The following is a 7,202-nucleotide window of genomic DNA, read 5'->3' on the forward strand; positions in this document are numbered from 1 at the left end:
TAGAGGTTTTGATCAGTCTCACCCATAGACCAAGACAAGAGGAGGCTTACGCTTTTAAGATCCTTTCATATCACAAATGAACACAGAAAAGCAGTGAACTTCTGGATACCTGTCTTACTTAACATCTGGAGCTCACCCATGATCAACCTTTTTGTTAGTTGCTGTCAAGTGAAGTCCCACTCATAGTAGCCATATATATGTGGCTTTGAACCAGTCACTCTTTTATCCCATGTTGATAATTTGCATTTCCACCCCAAATACACTGAATTAGAATGTACATTTTGGCAAGACCCTCATGTGAATCTTATAGATTCCTAGGATACTTTTATGTATACACAAAATACTGGGAATTTTTTTTTTTTTTAATGTGGATTCTGATTCAGTATAAGGCAAGTGGAAATACAAATTCTCAGAAATATGCCAAATACCAACAGTGTCATCCAGGCTAAACAGGTTTCAGTAGTGTTTCCAGACTAAGACGGACTGGGAAAGAGAAACTGAAAATCTACTTCTGACAGGCAAATTAAAGCCTTATAAATAGAACACTGCCTGAAGGTGAGGTTAGAAAGCACTCAAAATGCAACTATAGAAGAGCTGTTACTCAAAGTAGAGTCTGTTGACTTTAATAAATTGGGTGGAGCAAAACTTTAGGGACTTTCATTTGCTCATGTGGCATGATTCAAAATGAAAAGAAACAACTGCAAACATCTGATAATATTTGGAATGTGAAATGTACAAAATATGAATCTAGGAAAATTGGAAGTTATGAAAAATGAAATGGAATGCATAGGCATCAGTGAGCTGAAATGAACTGGTATTGACCATTTTGAATAGAAAATACTACATGAGGAATGAGAAATTGAAGAGTAATTGTGCTACATTAATTGAGAAATGGAGTATTTCAGATCTATCCTGAAGAACAATTCTGTCGGTGATGACAGTCACACAACTGTAATAAAAACCATTTAATATGACTTTTATTTAAATTGTCCACAGAGAGTCAACCCAGAATGAACTGACTGGAAGCCCTGGTATAAAAATGAAGTGTTGCCAGACCATGTGTCATCTTCATCATCATTGGTATGTTTGAGTCCATTGTTGTAGAGGTTTTGTCAATGTATCTTCTTTTCAATGATTAAGCTTACAATGATTAAATGTAACAACAACAACATCCAATTAGTGGTACTATTATCACTCATTATACTTTCTAGGACATGATTCTTTTATGTGCTTATTTGGCTTGCTAGAATCTCAAATTCACTTTGCTCTTGCTGGGCAGAGGTTCATATTTCTATCCCCTTGCATTTTATTGATATAACATCTCTGTGATTTTTTTTATTTATTAATTAATTTCTTTATTTTGTAGTTCATGTAATATCCTAATGGTCCATGATTTTGATTATTTTTTGATAACCATTCTATGGGAAGAGTTTTCCAACTTCCTTTACATTCCTGAAAAGATGATAATGAGACAATGGTAATAATAATTATAATATCATAAGCAAAAGGAATAACCACAGCCTGTATTTATGGAGTTTGTACTAAATCCCAAGCACTATTTTAAAGGTCTATATTTAATACAGGGTCCTGGTGTAGTACTGCGGGTTAATGTGCTGGACTGCAAGGTCTTTGAGCTGCAAGATCAGCAGTTCAGGCTGACCAGCTGCACCTCAGAAACCCTATAAAGAGTGACTATGAATCAGCATTAACTCGATGGCACTTAACAACAACATTTAATAAAGTCTTTAATTAAAAACAAGCAAACAATTACTTCTAATACTCATTTTACAGATTAGAAAACAAATGCACATTGAGGAAAATTACCAAGGTAGTCTCATGTCAAAACTCAATCTCATAACTATCATGCCAACACCAAGGTTATAAATAGTGCTAGGTTGATTTTTTTTGTGTGTAATATCTGAAGGTCTTACAAATTTCTGATCTCTGTGATTAAGGCATTAGGTCATAAAAATAACTAGGAAAAAGTGTCTAAATCTCACATATTTCAGGTTGAGAAGAATAGATCTCTCCTTTAGAATGATGTTATTCGTTACATGTAGGATCAGTATGTCTGGGACTGAACAAAGGATCACCATTCCTAAATTAGTTGTTGTTGCTTTTATTGCTGTTGGGTACCATTGTGGAGATTCCAATTTATAGAAACTCTGCTTGACAGATTAACATTGCCCCACGGAGTGCTCTTGGCTGTAATCTCTATGGTGTGGCATTGCATGATAATTCACTGGACCACAAGATTAATTTAAGTTGTAATATCAGCAGTTCAAGCCCACTAATCCGTCCTAGAAAATGCTAGACAGGGTTGTTATGAGAACTGACTTGACTGCACTAGACAAAAGTAATATTTATGGAAGCAGATCACCATGTCTTTGTCCCACACATTTGGATGGAATCAAATTTCCAGTATTTGAGTTAGCAGTCTAATGCTTATCTGTAGTGCCACCAGGGCTCAGTCTAAAAAGGTTTATTATCCAAATTGTATTGCTTGATATTATATTAGCAATTAACAAATAGCATCACTGGAAGGCAGATAAATGAAATGCCTCTCTACATTTACCGAGTTCCAAAATCAGCCTGAGATTGGATTTTGTTGCTAATATTAATCTGGGAGAAAAAGATCTTAATATGTTTCTGAAAGTTGATTTATACCAGTTCCAGCCTTGCCAAGAGAGAATAGGATGCCCAACCAAATTTGTACTTGAACTACAAAATGCCATTTTGTAAACTGCCACTCTGAAATATTTTTTTAAAATAACCTCATGGGAACTGCAAATGCCACTTTATGATCTGAATTAACTATGACTTTTACTAGACTTTTTTTCCATTTAATGAAAAAAAAAAAAAGAAAAAGAAAAAGCTGGCTAGATTTTGCATATGTTGCATAATTCTGCTTTTTTTCCTGAGATGTCATAGAAAATAACAGTATATGAGATTCTGACAATAGGAAAAAATATTGTGTTGACAATGGCAACAACAAGTCAAGAATGAGTTAGGGAATTGAAGTTTCAGAAAAAGCCACATTGATGAAAGTAAATCGGCTGAATTAGTCCAAATTGGAACGGCAGAAGAGCTAGAGTTTAAAGGGTGGCAATTGTTGTTAATTGCTGTTGATTTAGTTCTGATAGATAGCAACCCTGTCTAGAGTTACAGAGCAACAGTTGGTGGATTTGAAATCACAGTCCAGTGTTTATTCTACAGTACCACACCAGGATTCCAATGTTTGTTGTTGTTGTTAAGTGCCATCGAGTCGATTATGACTCACAGCGACCCTGTATAAGGTTTCCAAGGAGCGACTGGTGAGTTTGAGCTGCCAACCTTGCAGTTCAAACTGATTTTGTTGTCCAGCGCATTAGCCCACAGCACCACACTTGTTGTTTGTTGTTAAGTGCCGTCGAGTCGGTGCCGACCCATAGCGACCCTGTACAGGGTTTCCGAGGGTGTAAATCTTTACGGGAGTAGAAAGCCTCATCTTTCTCCCACACTAGACACCAGCTAATGATTTTATAAAGCATTCATTTGCAACCAGTGGTGAAATAGGTTTGGAGTGGAATGCTTCTTAAAGTTTTAAGAAGGTAGGCAGAGCATGAAAGATTCATACAAAAGAAAATATCAGAAAGTCATCTTCTGTAAATGTTGCTTGAAAATAGTTTGAACTTTTGTGTTGACTTGTTCTGAGTTGTAATTTGACATCTTCTACTGACAAAATCAATATATATATATGATTTTAAAAATAGAAATTTATAAGAGATTTTGGAGTTAAAGGGAAACTCCAATATAGTTAAGTCCAACCATCATTTATATTTCTCTTCATTCATAAAATTTTCTTAATTTTATTCAAGTGTGTGTCTCCACACAAGAAATACTTACTTAAATAACCGGGATGCAGTAGTAAATAAGCAGAGGAAAATTGTTTTCATGGAATTTATATTCTGATGGAAAGACACAAACTTAACAATTAAGTAAATATATAAATGATGTTAAAAGCAATATTATAGCTCTGGTAGTATAGTGGGTTATGACTTGTGCTACTAACTGACAGGTCAGCAATTTGTATCTACCAGCTGCTCCATGGGAGAAAGATGAGGCTTTCTCTTCCTGTAAAAATCACTGTAAGATGGAACCAACTCCATGGCACATAACTACCACATAACCACCACTATAGGGTTTCAGAATGGCTGGTGAGTACAATGCATTTTTCTGCGGTGCCACATCAGGGCTTTTTTCAAGTTCCTGGATAGCACAAACAGTTTGTGCTGGACTGATAACACAAGGGCTTTTGGTTCTAACACATACAGCAGTCATTGTTGTTAACTTGAGTAGCATTTGACACTAGCCCCGCCAGCTAGTGTACTTGGAGCACAGACAGTAGTTAGGGGGCTATTGTCAGATGCTACTGAGGAATCATATAAAATGAGGGCTGAGAAAACTGATCATGTGTCATCAGTCCTTTCTAATTATATATGCTGACTAATGTATGAACTCCATAAAAGACAGAAAATATTCTGCTAAAGCACTCATTTCCTGTTTTCACAGGTCCTTTACATTTTGCCTAATAGATAAAAAAATGTCTAAACTGTAAAGTTGAATTACCTGATACGCTCATGCATATGATGTTACTTTTATCTTCTGATAACACCATAAAGAACATGTTAATATAGTAAATAATCATCCTGCATAGAGACTATAGTAAAGGAGAATCAATTGACAGTTTAGATACTGGTCCAAATAAATTTTAAATTTCTGTTCAATCTTAAAATCCTAATCCAAAATTTGGGTGGCCAAATCCTAGGGATTGGGTTGATGATTTGGTAACAGAACATATGGAATAAGCAATGGGATTAACAGGATGGCAATACATTGGCTCAACTCTGGATCTGAGTATTAAGGGCAGGAAACAAAAGAGTTGTATAGTAATCTCGACCCCATCTGCAGCTGTGATCACTGTGGATGCTAAACCATATATTTGGTTAGACAAGAGGTTTTAGGACTTGAGCTATAGGTGGTATCAGAATGTAGTCCAATTCAAATCCCTGTCATTACTGTTTTAGTTGACTTTAATTTTGACTCTCAATGATCACATGCTGTTGCTGTTGTTGTTAAGTGCCATAGAGCTGGTTCTGACTCATAACAAACGTGTAAGGTTTCCAAAGAGTGGAGGGTGGGTTTGAACTACTGACTTTGCATTTAGCAGTCCAGGGCTTATCCAAGAGTGCCACAGCTGGACTCCAGTCCCCTTGAAGGGAAATAGGCACATTTGTCTGACAGCTTCTGACATCAGAAACAGATTAGGGAGGCAGCATTTGTGGAATGATAGTAATAATAGACTTAGAGCTAGGACTTATCCAAGCAGAAGTTCATTCTACAAGTAAAACAGGGCTGTTATGGGTTCTAATGAATTAGTATATGTGAAAATATTTTACTATACCTATCTAGAAAGTCACTTGTCTTTATATCTTTCATATATGTTATTTCATTTGCCAATCTAGCTTTAGCTATTTCCAATCAAGCTTAGGTAAATCATGTACAGAACTCCAAATGACAATTGAAGCCACAGACAATAGATTTTCTCCTTTTCTTTAATTTTTTAAAAAGCAATAACTTGAGAATGATACAGGTTATAAATAAGAAATATCCAAGGATAAGGCCCATCAATAAGTCAGCATGAGTCAGCAATTCAGTAAGCCTGGGAACTGGAAATGATTTGGAATGTAATAACTTTGCGGAGTCAGTGGACTTAGTGTTTTAAATGTAATAAAGTTTTGAATGCCTGAAATTTCAAATATTTGTGGTTGCCTTTTAAAGATAGTTTTGTAATTCCAGGTATTTTAGGAAAAGTTCTTTTAGACAGCACAAAACGTTGGTATCCTATCATGTAAAGATGTTACAAGTGTAACCCAAACAAGATCAAGCAAAATTTTTATTGTATGAAATTCTGGAACATCTGTAACTAGTGAAAGTTTGGATTGCCTAAGATGATACTCAAAATAAACCATTTCAGGGACAGATTTCAACAAATATAATATTATGAAAGCAGTGGAACTTTCAAGTCTCCAAACACTGTACTCATATAGAGAGTGAGAGTCCTGGTGTGGCACTGGGTCAGTTTGAACTGCAAATACAATGATTCAAACTCACCAGTCACTTTTTGGAAATCCTATACAGGGTCACTATGAGTTGGAACCTACTCAATGTCACTTAACAACAACAAAAGAGATCAAATTGGAGCTTCTGTTAAGTTTAGAGTTTATTGATAGAACAAACTGATTCAGAATCAGGCAGTACTTTTTAAGGATTCACAGAAGAAAAGGAAATTTTCACAGAGCTTAAATTTAGAGGACCCAAGAATTTACGTGAAGAAAATTCTAATTGGTTCACGTGTATAAAGCCTTGCTTTCGTAGACACAGACAATGGTAAAACCCTTTGAACATTATTTTGTTAATAGAAACACATGAGTATTTTACAGTTTAATATTAATATTTTCAGGACCAGCCTGAGTGAAAGCTCTTCCTGGAAACTTGGTTATGAAAGGAAGGAAGGTGTCTGCTCCAGTCCTGGGCCAACCTCACAATTTTTACCATGCTTGAGCCCATTGATGTTGCCACTTTGCCAATCCGTCTTGCTGGGGATCTTTCTCTTTTTCTCTGACCCTCCACCCTACCAAACATGATATCCTTCTCTAGAGACTGATCCCTCCTGACAATATGTCCTAAGTATGAGAGATGAAGTTTGGTCATCCTGGCCTCCGAGGAGCACTCTGGCTGCACTTCCTCCAACACAGATCTGTTGGTTCTATGGACAGCCCCTGGTATTTTCAATATTCTCTTCCAACACCATAACTCAAATGTAGCAATTCTTCAACTGTCTTCCTTATTCACTGTCCAGCTTTCACAAGCTGAGGTTATTGAGTCAGGCACACCTTAGTCCTCAATCTTTGTTCTTCAGCACTTTAAAAAGGTCTTGCAGATTTGTCTAATGCAATACGTTGTCTGATTTCTTGACTGCTGTTTCCATGAGTGTTGATAATTGATCCAAGAGAATGAAGTCCTTGACAACTTTGATCTTTTCTTTATTGATAAGAATGTTGCTTATTGGTCCAGTGAGGATTTTTGTTTTCTTGACATTGAGTTGCAATCCATACCAAAGGCTGTGGTCTTTGATCTTCATCAGTAAATGTTTTAAGTCC

This window comes from Chrysochloris asiatica, unplaced genomic scaffold, assembly GCF_000296735.1.
Source record: "Chrysochloris asiatica unplaced genomic scaffold, ChrAsi1.0 scaffold00325, whole genome shotgun sequence".
Classification (NCBI taxonomy): domain Eukaryota; kingdom Metazoa; phylum Chordata; class Mammalia; order Afrosoricida; family Chrysochloridae; genus Chrysochloris; species Chrysochloris asiatica.